Source organism: Megalobrama amblycephala, linkage group LG12 (assembly GCF_018812025.1).
Source record: "Megalobrama amblycephala isolate DHTTF-2021 linkage group LG12, ASM1881202v1, whole genome shotgun sequence".
Taxonomy (NCBI): domain Eukaryota; kingdom Metazoa; phylum Chordata; class Actinopteri; order Cypriniformes; family Xenocyprididae; genus Megalobrama; species Megalobrama amblycephala.
This window is the reverse complement of record NC_063055.1, coordinates 2,965,479-2,983,137: the sequence shown is the minus strand read 5'-3', so window position 1 is coordinate 2,983,137 and position 17,659 is coordinate 2,965,479.

Sequence of the window (17,659 nt, the reverse complement as noted above, 5' to 3'; positions counted from 1 at the left end):
CCTCCTATGTGTTTATATTCTGTATCCTTTTTAAAAAAAATCATAAAATTTTATGCAAGGCATCAGGCGTTTCCATCACACCCAAACACTGGGTTGTTACATCTGACCCAGGAGCTGGGTAACACAAAATCCACCCAAACACTGGGTTGTTACATCTGACCCAGGAGCTGGGTAACAGAAAATCCACCCAAACACTGGGTTGTTACATCTGACCCAGGAGCTGGGTAACAGAAAATCCACCCAAACACTGGGTTGTTACATCTGACCCAAGAGCTGGTTAACACAAAATCCACCCAAACACTGGGTTGTTACATCTGACCCAGGAGCTGGGTAACAGAAAATCCACCCAAACACTGGGTTGTTACATCTGACCCAGGAGCTGGGTAACAGAAAATCCACCCAAACACTGGGTTGTTACATCTGACCCAAGAGCTGGTTAACACAAAATCCACCCAAACACTGGGTTGTTACATCTGACCCAGGAGCTGGGTAACAGAAAATCCACCCAAACACTGGGTTGTTACATCTGACCCAAGAGCTGGTTAACACAAAATCCACCCAAACACTGGGTTGTTACGTCTGTCCCAGGAGCTGGGTAACACAAAAACCACCCAAACACTGGGTTGTTACATCTGACCCAGGAGCTGGGTAACACAAAAACTACCAAACACTGGGTTGTTACATCTGACCCAGGAGCTGGGTAACAGAAAATCCACCCAAACACTGGGTTGTTACATCTGACCCAGGAGCTGGGTAACACAAAAACTACCAAACACTGGGTTGTTACATCTGACCCAGGAGCTGGGTAACAGAAAATCCACCCAAACACTGGGTTGTTACATCTGACCCAAGAGCTGGTTAACACAAAATCCACCCAAACACTGGGTTGTTACGTCTGTCCCAGGAGCTGGGTAACACAAAAACCACCCAAACACTGGGTTGTTACGTATGACCCAGGAGCTGGGTAACACAAAAAACACCCAAACACTGGGTTGTTACGTATGACCCAGGAGCTGGGTAACAGAAAATCCACCCAAACACTGGGTTGTTACGTCTGTCCCAGGAGCTGGGTAACACAAAAAACACCCAAACACTGGGTTGTTACGTATGACCCAGGAGCTGGGTAACAGAAAATCCACCCAAACACTGAGTTGTTACGTCTGTCCCAGGAGCTGGGTAACACAAAATCCACCCAAACACTGGGTTGTTACGTATGACCCAGGAGCTGGGTAACACAAAATCCACCCAAACACTGGGTTGTTACGTCTGTCCCAGGAGCTGGGTAACACAAAATCCACCCAAACACTGGGTTGTTACATATGACCCAGGAGCTGGGTAACACAAAAACTACCAAACACTGGGTTGTTACATCTGACCCAGGAGCTGGGTAACAGAAAATCCACCCAAACACTGGGTTGTTACATCTGACCCAAGAGCTGGTTAACACAAAATCCACCCAAACACTGGGTTGTTACGTCTGTCCCAGGAGCTGGGTAACACAAAAACCACCCAAACACTGGGTTGTTACGTATGACCCAGGAGCTGGGTAACACAAAAAACACCCAAACACTGGGTTGTTACGTATGACCCAGGAGCTGGGTAACAGAAAATCCACCCAAACACTGGGTTGTTACGTCTGTCCCAGGAGCTGGGTAACACAAAAAACACCCAAACACTGGGTTGTTACGTATGACCCAGGAGCTGGGTAACAGAAAATCCACCCAAACACTGGGTTGTTACGTATGACCCAGGAGCTGGGTAACACAAAAACTACCCAAACACTGGGTTGTTACATCTGACCCAAGAGCTGGTTAACACAAAATCCACCCAAACACTGGGTTGTTACGTCTGTCCCAGGAGCTGGGTAACACAAAATCCACCCAAACAATGGGTTGTTACATATGACCCAGGAGCTGGGTAACACAAAAACCACCCAAACACTGGGTTGTTACGACAAAAACTACCGAAACACTGGAAAAATAACCCAAAAAAAATGACACAAAAGGCTCAACCCAGGACTTGGGTAGAAAAACTAACCCAATATTTTTTAAAGTGTATAGTAATGTTTTTCCATACTATGGAAGTCAATGGGGACTATCAACGGTTTGGTTTTCAACATTTGTCAACATATCTTCTTTTATGTTCCACACAAGAAAGAATCTCATACAGGTTTGGAACAACTTGAGGGTGAGTAAATGATGAAAGAATTTTCATTTTTGGGTGAACTATCCCTTTAAGAGCCAGACATGGTCCTTTTACTGCAGATGCTCTAAAGATCCTGACGGTAGTTTTTTGTTTGTAAAACTATTCAGGTCAGTCTTGCCACGGGCGCCCCCCTTGGGCCTCACTAAACTGTGCTACATCAGGTGGCTCGGTGCAGGTATTTTTTTTTTTTTTTGGAGGTACCTGGACTGAACATGCCAGTTTCTATAAATGTTTGCAAGAGAAAAAAAACCTGACAGGTAAAAAGGGCTTTTGATGGGATAAGGAGGACAGTGAGAAAGGGAGGCAGGCGTGCGTATGTGAACTGCGGTGCCAGGCCCCTGGTCACAATCACACAGATTTGCATTCCACTCTAACAGGATATTGCCCAAAGTCCCCCTGAGGAGCTTAGCCGTCGTGTTGGACCTTAACTCCCAGTGTGCACCACATCTCTCTCTCTCTCTCTCACACACACACACACAGACACACACAAATAGACACTTTTTCTCTCTCTCTCCCTCCCTTTTCTTTCTCTCACAGCTTAATCCCCTCTGTCTCCTTTCTTTCTTTTAGCTCTTTCAGTTTAACTCTCACACTCTTCATCATCTCAGCTGCTCAGCCCTCCACTCGTCTTCTCATGGTCCCCTCAAACATTTAATTAGCTTATGGGCATACATCACTTCTCTTACATGTGTTTACCTTCATTTTAAATCAGACACACTGAGAAAAGTTATAAGTATCACATAGACGTAAGGGGCGATTGCAAAAATATAGTTTGTTTATATTCTTCAAGTGTTATGAAAAATGCCATGCATGCAATACAATGCTACACTTGCTATCAACTAAATTTGCATTTCCTTTAGGAAATAGCAGTGCTTGCAAAGTAGCAAAATAAATTCAAACGTGAGGTTCTTTGAGCATTTTAAATTACTTTAGCAACACAAATATGGGATATATGGAAGCTTGTTTCCACCATAAAATAAAAAATAAAAAAGGTAATTGCGACTTTTTATCTCACAAATTCTCAGAATTGCGAGATATAAACTCACAATTGCGAGTTATAAAGTCAGGATTGTGTGATATAAAGTCAGAATTGTGAGGGGAAAAAGACTGATTTTTTTTTCTCAGAATTGAGAATTGTTTATTTCTTGCAATTATGAGATAAAAGTCAGAATTGTGTGATAAAAACTCGCAATTGCGAGAAAAAAATAACGTAATTCTTACTTTATCTCACAATTCTGACTATAACTCGCAATTCTGAAATTATATCACAGTATTCTGACTTTATAATATGCAATTCTGACTTTATAACTGACAGTTCTGACTTTATATCTCACAATTCTGACTATAATATGCAATTCTGACTTTATAACTCACAACTGCGAGAAAAAAAGTCAGAATTGTGAGATAAAGTAGCGATAAGTAGCAATTACCTTTTTTATTTTTTTATTTAGAGGCAGAAACAATCTTCCATATGGATATGATGGCATGCACTTTTTCTTTTTAATCAATGATGCATCCCAAATATTAGTATTAAATTCATAAATTCTAATTCTAAATTCTATTAGTCAACGTTCACCTAAAGTGTGTGTGTATATGAATGCAACACCCACTTCAAGTGCACCTATAGTTTTAGGTTTGTGACCAATCACAATTCAGTATGCAAATAGATTACCAAACACAGACAGCACAGCCTGAAATGATGTACAACACAAAGTTTGAATCATGTTAAGCACTGAATTAATAGCAGAATAATGCTATTACCGTTAATACTAATACTAAACCATTTTAAAACCTATTTAACCAAAATTGCTATGGAATATCAATACAAGCAGTGTAGTAAAACATTCTAAGAAGAGAAATCACAGAAAAGTAATATATTGTATATACTCAATTCTTTTGATGAGAGATCGTCTAGTTTAACCTATATTTAAAGTTTAATCTTATAGTGCACTATAAACCCTAACGCTCAAAATACTTAATTGGTTTAAGTAAGGCAAACTTAAATTAAACAAATTAGTTCAGTTAAATTAAATTTTATGAGTATTTAGAACTTTCTTTTTCTTTTGAGTTTACAGCACTGACATATTTCAAGTAAACTTAACAGTTTCATTATTTTGAGGTCAGTATGTTTAATTTGGACTAACTTAAGTTTAACTGAAACTGGGCTGGGATTTTTTATTTCCCAGCATGCTTTGCCCATGGCACTCAAAAGGGAGAGTAAATGCTAAAATTAAGTGTTTTATAATGTTTTTTTTTTTTTTTTGTGCCAGATTAATGTTAAGGGAGATTTAGTAATGATAAATCTTTTCCTAAATTAGAAAAGTTTCTGTTAATGTGGGTTTTTGGAGAGTTACCATCATGGTGACAAGTTTGGTTTGAGAGCAGGTAAGTTACATGTTTTAAGTTGCTGTACTCATTCAGAAAGTGTTATACCATGCTGTTGTTAACATGTTAGCAAATTAGCAAGTTGGCATTTTCTGAATTAGTTTGTAACAGCTAGCAAAATATTTATGTTGAGATAACCTTATAATTTTAAGTTAAATGCATAAATTCGTGTACTCAAATACTTCAAGTTAAGAACAGTAAAAATGTATGAGTACAAAATAAAAATCTTACTTAAACTTTGAGTTACTTCACTTAAAAAATCTCATTCAACTTTGAGTTCTGAGGGTTTACAGTGAAGTAAATACAGTCAAACCAAATATTATTCAGACACTAGATATAATTTTTGACATATTTTTACTAGTGGGTGCAGGACACTAGTTCCTTTTTTGTAAGTGAGGATAGCAAAATAAACTGTGACATATTATACCCAAAAATTCTTCATATAGTGGACTACCAGTAAAATTGATAAAAAATTTGGAACCAAAAATTATTAACATGTTTTGCTTAAGTGTTATCTGACATAATTAAGATAATTTCTTTCTGACACAGTTTAACTCTGAAATCTTGTCATATTTTATTACCATTTTTTTTTTTTACTATAATGAATAAATTGTAATAATGAATGAAATGTTCAAGGTGTCTGAATAAATTTTGGTTCGACTATCTCATTTGATTTGCAAGAACTCAAAATAAAAAAGTTAATTAACTAAATCTTTTATGTTAGTTAGCTACTGTAACTCAGCACTTCAAGTTAGGAGCAATTAACATGCATGAGTACTACAAACTCAAAACTTGATAGTTCTGTTTACTTAAAATTGTTAACATCATAACTCAAAAAAATTGATGTAACTGATTACCTCAATTTTTTTTTGAGTTAGCCCAACTTATTCAGGTTTACAGTGTGAACAGAAATTATGATAATTAAAAAAGAATGTTACACTTTGTAAACATTATTTTTTATCAAACCCAATATGGGCACTAAAAGAAGAAAAACAATACACACGCCATAAAGGCTACATTCAGCCTTCCATCATGAAGGAAATGTGATTCAGAGGCTGCAGTCAATGTTTTTACGAGTTTTAATTCTATATACCACCTCCCCTGCCACAAAACCAGCCCCCACGCAGCTAGTTGAGAAACAAAAACTCTCTGTCCTATTCTCGCACACATACACACACACACACACACACTAATGCACAAACTCACTCTGTCTTTGTCTCAAACGCAGAGCATCTGGTCTTGGGTAGGGCAGCATATGTTTTAATTTTGATTGACTCACCTGTCACCTATACTGCCCTCCTCATTGTTACCCCCTCAAACACACACACACATCCCCCCTTTTTTGCTCCCCGTAAAATACCTCTCCACCCCCCCACCCCCCATCCTGCCAAACGCAGGCCATTAACCATTTCCTACGAGCTGCTGGTAAAAGGAAGGAAACAGCATGCCAGGCTTTCACACAACACGCGGCGCTAGGAAAGTTGTACGCCCTTGAAGTCCAGCGAGCTGGGGTAAAAGTCATGCTAATTGACGGGCGAGCTTAATTCAAATGAGCCCGTAACTAAAATCGGACTAGAAAGAGTGGGGCGACCTGCGATAGGGCGAAACTTTCTAAACCTTTCAATCGGCCCCGCCGTCAAACCACTTTGATGTGCTCGACGCTTTTCATCAGTTTCCTCTCCGCGTATGAAAAAGGCATTTCAAGTACAAAGGCTCGTGAGCACATTTGTAATTTGTCTCCTCTTTCGAGAACAAATGGACGTGGCAAAAACCATTTTGCCTTGTTCTGGAAAAAAGAGAGAGATCTGAATGAAAGTGCATATGAAAGGTGCGAGGCAGGAGAGAGCGGGAGTGAGGACGGACAGAAAGAGAAGATGGGGGGCATGATTTTTCACTCAAGTCAAACCCTATTTCACATCAGGCTGTTGTAACACCTCGTCCGTGAGCTCTTCGAGAGAGACGGACATAAATGAGGAGGGTAGAGAGGTGAAAAAACAGGGGGTGTTCGAGAATAAAGGTCCAAATCCTCAAACTGTGAAAACTGTGGCACAGGGGAAGTGTATGCACGCCTTGTTTGGCTAATAACCTGGAATCTTGTAAAATGTGAATGAGGGAGTCCTCGGAGCTTATAATTTCACACCCGTGAGGCAGGGGAGATGAGTGTGAATTGAAGGAGGATAGATCCATGTTGGCGGTTCCCCGGGCCGTCACACCAGAGCAGAGAAGGCAAGACCGCTGACTCCTAGAATAAAAAGAGGTCTGGATCAGTCATCAAAAGCCACACTGAGAGAAGCAACACAGTCACAGTTACTTACTTGCCGTAAACCATGCGCTAATTTCGTTCAGAGGCCCTCTGTTAACCACCGTGACAAACGTATTCTCTTGAACCTGCAGATATCAATCACAAATGTAATGTGTCACAAATGATCATTGTTTTCAGTGTAATTTTGATCTTAAGATAAAACTATACCTGTATAAGGGTTATTTTTTTGGCCTTAATAATAATAAAAACAAAGATATGACATCCAAAGTATGTAAGGTAGTACAACTAGATCTCTTTTGTTGAATTCAAAAGTTTTTAATTATATTTTGCTACATATAAAGGTATTTTAAATTGTCAAAAGGTCATTCGGTTTAACCGTCCAATTCAGGCCAATACAGCCATTTCATTTGTGATCCAAATGTCTTAAAATGTAATAAATGTATATAATTTTTATTCTGGCATGATTTTATAACATTATACATCAACATAGTGCAAAATGGTATTAAAATTATGTGTAGAAGTCATTGCTTTGTTATGAGAAAGAATGTCCGGAAAAATGAATTTCATTGATGTCATTCGGAGTAACCGATATAAAGGGACCATTTTGGATCAAGTCATGTGGTCAATATCATGTGACAGGATGTGACATCATTCAGACACCTGCAAAGGACCACATGATCATGAAGAAAAGTAACTAACTCTCTCTTAACTATTTGAAAAATTAATGTTTTCACTTGTTCATAGGCATGTCCTGAAACATCAGGTCATTCGGTGCAACCGCTATAAAACATGGAAAATGTTGTAATATTTGAAAAACTTGTACTAAATATAAAATGTTTGATTGTCCTTTTGCTAGCTTGCAAGATATCAAGTGTCATTCGGTAAAACCAAAATGTCGGTTAAAATGAATTTGTGTGACAAATTTTTGTCCATCTTGTAATAAATGACAAAAACAGTGTTAACTGATTATAATCTCATTGTTAACACTTAATAAAACTTAATTAATTATATCTCTATCATGTTTTTTTACACTTTTAAAAACCTTATCAATGAATATTTTAAGTTCACTAGAGTAAAATGGATATCTAAAGATTTTGTTTTAGATGTTACAATATTTTTGTAATATTATATTAGATGTCATGCATTATATCAAGGCCATAAGCATGTCTTGAACATTGGGGGGAGGCAAATTTTTTCATTTAAAAATATGCACACATTCAGTCTTGTTTGTGTCTAATATGCCAAAAAAAAAAAAAAAAAAGTCTTGTCACGTCCAGTTATGAATTACATTTAAATGATAGCATAATTTCAATTAAAATGGAGAAATTCCACAAAAACGTTGAGTAGTTTGCATCACTGTATGTTACTGTGGGTCGTTAAACATCGTAAAACAGTTGTCAAATATTAAATGTTTAGCTACTTATATCTTACCACGTACACACTCTTTCAGTGTTAAAATTAAAGCGTCACGTTGGCATTCACACTCGCCTTCAGTGAATAGTAAGAACCATCTTCTTTGATCTAAACCATCATTTTGACATTACCTCTGAGGCAGACCAGCCTAAAAATGTAACTTTTTAAACTGTCTGTCATCCTAAAAACAAACAGAGTGGTTCGTAATCAAATATTGGGGGGAGACAATTTGGCAATTTCCAATTATTGGGGGGGGGGGATATATACATATCTTAATTTTTTCTCTCCATGCATCATTGTAAACATAGCAATGAGTAAAAGTCGGGCCTAATGTGTTTACTTGAACCTACAGATATCAATCCCACATGTAATCTGTGTCTGAATCTCTACATTTATACTTGCTTATTAAGCATTTTTTTAACTAATCTGAAACACCTTCGGCTACCAATCATGGTTCAAAACTATACATTTAAGAGATTATCAGCACAAAAAGCATATAAAATCAGCACAAAATGTCTGCAGATCATGTCAAGGCCCAATTGCATTTCTAAGAACTGTCTGCCAAGTCTATCGGTCATCTTTAAAGCTGAAGTGTGCATTTTCATCAACATCAATGTTTCCCAGATTTATATGCTGAAACAACTATAAACAAGTTCTTAGACTGATTTCTCAGAAAAGTTGCTCTGTTTGTTGCTCAGCACAATTGGTTCAACCAATGGTGTGAGTTTGGGGCGGGACTATCTGTTTGTCTGACCAATGACGTGTTCGGGGGAAACCTGTTTGAAAACAGGCATTATCTTTGGAGTTACAATAGATGACAAAAAATAAAATAATAAAGAGCAGTATAAGCATGTGTGTGTGTGTGTGTATGCACTGAATTGCTGAGGTAGCTTTAACGATCATCATCTCCCTAATGATTATAAAAAAGGCTTGCCATCAATATCTAAATCTGCATTTTTGAACCATATCCCCCCAACAGAAAACTTCAATATCTTTTTGATCTTGCTCTGTTTTAATTGTGCCCTTGTATAAAAGGTATAAACAGACAGCTTTCGCTCTACACGTTAATGGGTATTTGCAGGAGAGAGAGTGTGTGTGTGTGCGTATGCGTGTGCACTCCTCACCGCGGCAACCAGTGCTCTCGGAGGAGAACACTGCTGTAATTATAAAAGGAACAAAGCACTGGAGACTAAAAACACATGAAAGGAAAAGAAAACATACAAGCCAATCAAGGCTCTCACAAACACGCTCTCTCATGCACAAACATGCACACTGATACGCACGTATTCAATCTTAGCTCTGCGCTTTGTCCGGCAAAGTTATATTCCAAGCTTGAAACGATGCTTTATCAATCGCAAAATGGCATTCAGACAGTGACCAACAGCACCAAATACATGTCTATATTTAAAGCACATTAGAACAAACCCTTAATTGATTGATCTAGAACACGCATCTCACAAGAACCGATCAGACAGCCCTCTTAAACTGTCTTCTCCCAGAGGAAACGATAAAACCCTAAAAGCAGGAAGGAAGTCATGAAAGGAACAGGTCTGGATAAGGTGGGGTCACTATGACACACACACTGGTTTTAGTCAGAGATTCAATGAACAACTACCTGGGTGTTTTCAACCACATTATTCACCCATCTTAAAGGGATAGCTCATGCAAAAATGTTAATTTTGCCATCCTTTACTTGCGTTTCTGTCGTTACAAACCTATTTGACCTTATTTCTACTGTAAAGCACAAAAGGTTTTAATCAAACAATGAAAGTCAAGGGTTGTTTAGACACCAGCGTTTTCCAAAAGTATCTTCTTTTGTGTTTTGCAGAAGAAAGAAATACAAAGTGAATGATGGCGGAATTTGCATTTTTGGGTGAACTTTCCCTTTAAAGCCTTAAAATAAAGCTGGCAATTTAGCAGAATTGGTAAACTTTTCAGTGTATTTTTTATCCTAATACTACATCTGTATGACTAAGTTCACTAGAGTAAAATGTATATTTAATTTATTATTTTTTTTTTTTAGAAAAGAAGAGGGGGACGTTTTTCTCCATACACCATTGTAAACGTAGCGATATCACACGTCGGGGCTAACGGCAATGTTTTGTGTCTTTACCAGCTATGTTATGACTCCCTTGATGTTTTACAAGTGACATTTGGGTGTTGTGTGTTTGTGGGGGTTTCTGGAACGTTATATTCAAAGAACACTAAAACTGTTTTAAGTGTGCAAGATACAGGCGTATGGGGAAAACAGGCTTTTGACATAAGTTTATAGTTCGGCATTGGACAGATCGTCCCTGCGCCATCCACTTTAAAACCACGATCAAACGCTCGCCGAGAGAAAAGAGAGAAAAACAAACCGCGTCAGCTGTTTCCTCACCTCCCTGCGCTGCGTGTACAGTGATGCGCCCAGCAGTCACGCATGTCTTCGTCTTCACAACATGTCATCTGTCAGTCAACCTTGTACGGCAGAGCGGCACAAAGAAAACTCAATCAGCCGCGGGAGCCTCTTTTTGTCTGCCAATTCTGGAACTTTCATGCTCCTTATTTGTCAGGTCAAAGGTTAAATTGCTGACCCTCCCTCTCATTCCCCCCCACACTCTCCTCCCCTCCGCAGCGAAAGCTCTATCTACAGAATCCCCATATTTACATGGATTAGACTTCTTTCACGACGAAGAAAGAAATCTGGTTCGTAGTCAAAGCCCGAGAAGCGGCCCACATCGCCGGAGTGGCCACGTTATTCACCGCCGGACAATGACCATATTGTGGGGATCTGAAAGAGGAGGGGGGTTGGAGGGGAGTGCCCCGCTTTTGGCCCGAGCTGGAGCGGAGAAGCCGCCCCCTCCAACCCCCTTCCCTTTTCGTCCACGGCAAAGTCCTGCGCTTGTGCCACTAGGCTCACAAGGGGCAAAACCCCATCCGCTCTCCTGACAAGAGCAAACAAAGCCTGCACACTGTGAACTAGATGAAGATGTCAAAAGCTTTTAGGCTGGTGGGTGGAAGGGGGGGTTGGTGGTAAGACAAGGTTTAAACCAACAAAACCAGAGAAAAGGCCCTTTTCACTCCCATGGATAAATCCCACTAAGTCTACGTTTCCACATCAGCTTTACTTTCCCCCAACAACAATCCAGCAACTCAATAAAATGATCAAGAACAAATAAGCGAGGCCTTCGAGAGGACGGGGCCACCGGTTTAGCAAATAGACCATGCCGAGCTAATCAGTGGAGAACAGAGGAGCTGATACCATATAGACATTTGGGAAATTTACACAACATTAGCGTTCTCATCTAATCCTCCATGACGTCCTGAGCTGCAACTTCCGCAGGAGGCCAAACTGGGTGCAGCACAGGGTCAAACTTCTGGAAGATGTTGGAAAAAAAGTTGGAAAGACGTCAGGCATTAGTATCAAGGATGTCACATTGTTGGTGGAGTTATTTATAACAAAACAAGCTCAAGTTTCACAAAGATGCTCTCTGCGAGTGTCTAAAGACATAAAAGCATAGCATAGCACGTCACTATCATCATGTTCCTAGTTCCTACATAACTTGTTTACTCGCTTACTTACACACAACTACGCACAGGCGCTTTCACACTCTGTTTCTCCAGTGGTGTTGAGAACAAATGAGAGCTGCAAGATGTTAATTAGTGTTTCCTCCTGTTCGGCGGGCCAGGGGTCTGAATGAAGAGGTCAACACTATCTGAGCACCCAAGACTCAGACAAAGACAGAACACATTGTCTTTGACCAGCCAAGGCTTAGCACTGCTGTCAGAGAGGAACGGAGCGGGAGGGCGCGGGCACATTTATGCTCCGGAATATTTTTGCAATTAAACACGGCTCTGTCCGTTTTTAGAAAGAAATCAATACTGCTCCCCATCTCCTCCAAATTTCCTCTCAGCAGAGCTGCTGTTGTAAACGGAGTCACTGGCTGTGATTTTAAAGACAGAATCCTTCTTTTTACAGCATGTTAGGACTGGATGTGAGCATTTTATGGATGTCAAAGATCAAAGACTATTCATCTACTTTGGATCCAGCATCCTGGATCTGGATAACAGTGACATTAGCACGCACAGGAAGCATTTTTCTGTAAGTGTTTACTTTTAAACACAGCTTTCTCTTCCAGGCCAAACCAATACTGGGAAGTAGGAAGTATTTAAAGCGCAAAGCCTTGTCCCTTTTGAGGACCCACCATATAAAGCAGACCAGAGTGGAGACTATGGCCCATTCAGATGTTAATACATACACCATTCCACTGACTCTGATTAACTCCATGTGAGTTAATAGTTGCCCTGTTAACAAAGAGTTATCCTCCTATTCAAGTCGGCGGTATGTTTAGGAGGAGAAAAGCAAGGAGAGGGAACTTGTAGTGAACCTTTACAGTACAAGCCCCTTCAGGATATAATACAAGCTCCGTCTCCTCTGGCTAATCCAGCCTGCAGATGCTGGAAAGAAGCTCACTGCTCTTACAGGGACAAATAGTCGGAGAAAGGATGGAGGCAAACAAAAGAAATGTTCTCTTTTTCCCCCAGGGTCTAAACTGAGCCAGAGGTTCTCCAAAAGTGTGGGACAAAACCGAGTAGACAAGCTAAAAGCTTATGTTGCTTTGGAAAGCTCTTTCTGTGTGTGTTTATCCTCATGAATAATGATTGGAAGAACAAATCTAAAGTTCTCAAAGCATCTCTCTTGGCTTTGGCCAGCATATTGCTGTCCGAGTTTTAGGATATTTCAGTTGCAAAACAATTAACAAGACTCTAGGTAATTATTGATATTTTAAAGATCACAGTACGCTTACTTTGGTTACATCCATTAAAGGGATAGTTCGCCCAAAAATGAAAATTGTTGTGTTCTTCTGTTGAACACAAAAGATGTGATATTTTAAAGAATGTTGGTAATCAAACAGTTGACGGTAGCCAATAACTTTTATTGTAGGGAAAAAAAATACTATGGAAGTCATTGTCAACTGTCTGGTGCCCAGCATTAATTAAAATGTCTTCTTTTGTGTTCAACAGAAGAAAGAAACTCATACAGGTTTGGAACAACATGAGGGTGAGTAAGTGATCTATCTCTTTAATGAATGAACATGACCTCACTTTACACAGGTTAAACTGAGATGTTTATCTTACATTTGTTCAGAAATCCAGCCCAGAAGTCCATGCTCACCATCTCCCCTAATTAATATGCACCCTATTAGTGCTGCTCTCTTAAAAATAGCGTGTCGTGCTGAAACATTCCTCAATGTTCAGCTTAAATCTCAGTTTCCTCAGATTTTTAGCCCCAGACTGACAGGTTAATGTTACAAGTTGAAGGCAGTCGCGCTCTCGAGCTAATCTATAATCAATTCCAAATGGTGTGACTGTATAATGAGACAGCCGTTAATGGGCACGAGCAGAATGGTCACTATATCCAACATCTAATTGGTTTGGTTGCCCTGCCCTCAGCGTTTAAAACATTACCTTTTTGAAGTTTGGATGTTTATAATGGCTTTCGAGACTCACTTATCGTAATTCTCTTTGATAAATTTCTGAGGCGACTTCTCAGAAACGACAGTTGATCGAACGCTCCTCGACTGTATTCGCGAGCTGACGTAATCACACACCTGAATTATCGCGATATCAGGGAAATGAACTAGAACCTCACTTTTTCACTTTTAATTAGCGCACTGTGCATTTGAAATAGACAGATGCTTTGTTTCGATATAAAACAGACTACATACACATAATGAAAGTGTCTGTTTTAAGTGCTATAGTTATCTACACAACTCTTGCCATGCTTGCAAACCCTTTTATTAGCAGTAGCTAAATGCCAATAAAGCTGAATCTGCTTAATCTTATTTAGAAAAAAATCTTCTTTAATCATGCACTGTGTCAATGCAATCTTTTAAAGCCTGGATGTCAGAACATGAGGAAACCAGTAGCAACAATCTTTGGTCGGAAGGGAATGAGAGAGAGAGAGAGAGAGAGAGAGAGAGAGAGAGAGAGAGAGAGAGAGAGAGAGAGAGACGCTGATCTCTTCCGCTCCCCTATAATGCACTGTCTAATTAACAGGACTACATACAGAAAGACTGGAGCAACGACGTCTATTGTATTACGGAAATCATTTGCTCCTGTATTATTATTATTATTATTATTATAACTAAAACGGTGCATATAGGTTAATAATAGCCTAATAATAATAATAATACTCAGTATAAATATGAAATAAGATATCAATGTTACTGTTGCGTATCTAATTAAAAGTCAAACGGATTTTTTCAACAACAACAAAAAAAGGCTTTTCACGAGATATATAACTGTGCAAATATAGGCTGTGTGTATAGATTATCATATTTTGGCAATGGTCCATCATAAATAATCCAGTTTGAACTCAGCATCAGTCTTGTGTCCCCATGTCAGTGTGATGCTGAGGAAGTTGTTATTGCTTTCCGCTCTCACACCTCATCGGAAGAATCTGATTCAGACATAAGGTAAAGGGCAAACCTTGAACTCATTAACAGGTTAAAAGAAGGGCCACGAAACAGCACTATCCATCCACTTTTAATTCAGAGCAGAGAGAATGCGCATACAAGACAGCCAACAGATGCTCTGTGTGTAAAACAACATACATTTTAGTCTCGTGCGTTAAGTCTGTCTTTTAATTTTAACTTATTTGTCTAATTTATCTAATTTTTATTCGGTGTTGTTTACTAATATAAAATATAGGCCTACTAGCAGTATTTTTTCAGCCCAGATTCCACGGATAAAAGATTAACGATCCGTTCACCGGGAGTCGGTAGGCAGTGTTGCTCTATTCGTTCGTGGCGAAAGCCTCAAATCTCAGCACAGAAATATCAGTGGTTTGATCAGAGCTGGATAGAATTATCACGGGGAGAGATACAAAGGCGGCAGACAAAACGCGCTCGGTTTCCCTGGTGTTTGAGTACAAACCATATTAAACACCGAGCTCAGTTATTAGATCTGACTGAAACAGCACTGAGGAATATGAAGCCGCGGTTTATGAAATCAGAGACAGTGTCTGACAAACCAAATAGCCTATAAAGAGTGTATAACATACAGTGACTTCGACTATTTAAAGAGAATTGTAAAAGTCTGCAATATTTTCAATGTTTTACAAAGTTTTTATTGTTTTACAGTATTATTAAATGTAGTAAATGTAAAAGTAATTTTAGGGCATAGTCTGTCGAGGTTCATCTCACGCATTGCAACTTGTATTTTGGCTAACTATAGTAAATTATTTAAAAGTTTTTAAAACGGGTTTTCTTTAAAAAAAAAAAAAAAAAAAAAAAAAAAAAGTAGCCTATTATTAGGCATATCTTTAAGTATATTATGAAGTGACGTTCACCACGCGATATTAATCGTAATGGAAAGCGCGTGCACAGTGTACTGTTGTTATGGTTACCTATCTACGGTTACGTCTTGTTTATCGGCTATTTTGCGACAGGTGAAAATAGCTATGCATTCGAAACGTTTGAAAACCCTGCTGACACATATATGTACACCCTGTTTGTTTGTTTGACTTCCTAATTCAAGTCTTAAAAGTGCGTGTGTGTGGGGGGGCATAAATCGTACACTTTCAATAATTCTTATGTAGGCTATTTTGTATGTATTTTGTCCTTTTCCGCATTTTTTTTTTTTTTTTTTTTTTTTTTTTTTTTTTGATTTGACAGATTCACGAAATATATTTCGCACACGCAAGATATCCCGCACTGAAATGTTTAATGTATAAGCCAACATTATACTAGACAGAGAGCGCACATTATTAATATGCATGTATTCAATTAAGGGTATTACACAGGATTTCATTTGCATAAGGATTTGGGAGCTTAACATGCCTTTTCATATTTGTGCAATAAAACTTTAATATTAACGCCTGCCCTTCAATGCCGTGGGTACTTTTATTAATAGTCTATCTGTCTACTACACCCCTATTACTATAGGCTACTGCTACCATCACTGTTCAGATCAGCTTAATAGGCCCCAATCATGATTGCCATAGGGCTCTTACTGGTGTATTTGTCACTCTACATAAACAGTAGCTGCACCTGTTTCTCTCGTGACAGCTCGAGTAATTTTTGGAACGGATAGCATTCCATTATTTTTCATTCAGTGAGTATAGCCTAAATATTTGGACCAGCAGACAAGTGTGTGCTTATCGCCAGGTTCCCATGCACAATTGGACATCATTGCACACTTAGCCTACTGCAAAAACAAGTTGTCCTGCTGTTTTCTTTTGCATGTCCGTCTTGTCTTATTATTACTGCGACTGCTGTGTGATACAAAAAAGTGATGGAATTTACGTGAAAATAGGAATATTTACACAATGTCACACATCAGTAATAGGCCAATTGTTTGAAAATTAGGGGTTAAATTTCTATAATAAAGCGTTTGAATTGCCAACGTGTTTCGGAGACTAGCAGCAGTGACTTTTCTTTATTCAATGAGCTGAACCCGTGTCATACTCTTCAAGTAGGTTACATTATTTAGCTAATGACTATCGATTACATCCTTAAAATAACTACCATGCCATCACTATAATTTACAATTTAAGAGCCACATACAATCAAAGGTCAGTATTTAAAGAATGTTTAGTTTAATTCGGCTCTGAATTAAAATACACAATTCCCTGCGGTTACATTTCTGTACGTGGAGCTCAAGGTCTTGTCAAAAAGCCAGGTGTTTGTTTATAAGACACAAGCTGATAATGTGTCAGAGTTAATGCCATCCTTAATCTGTTGTGCTGCTTGGAAACACACTTACACTCAGGTTTTTATTGGAGGGTGCAGAAGCTTTTTGAAGAATAAACATGAACCCATGACAATTTATACACTCTTATCTTGAGCAACTAACAAGTTCTTCTCTTATAGCGTCTTGAAATAAGGATTTTGATTTGAACAAGGCGTTAAATGACATTGTTTCTGAATTGTAATTAAACCTAAACACATAGGTTTAGAAATGTTACAAAGAGAATTAATAGAATTAAGAGAACTTATACCGTAGACAGAATTAGACAGCATTTTCATTATATTGCTCCCTACATGATTTCAAAACTTTTGCTCAAAATGTAAAACATTTACACCGTTTTTTTTTTTTTCCTGCAACCTACACAACCTTTGTGTCACTAAAGGGGAAGCCGAAAGAAACCGAACAAACAAAGTCTGAATAAGTAGTGTTTGTTATTAAAACTATGTTTTTAATTTTGTTAAAACAAGTTTATGTATTTCAAAGCTCAAATATGGATTTTACAATACATCCTATAAAATAATTTCAAATTCTTTACGGGGCATCAAAGCTATGTTAACTCTGCCAGTGCCACTCAAAAATCAGTTGATATTTGCGTCGAACTATCACGCCTATTTTGTTAAAACACGAGTCACGTGGGGGCTGTATGAATTTGTCTCCCAC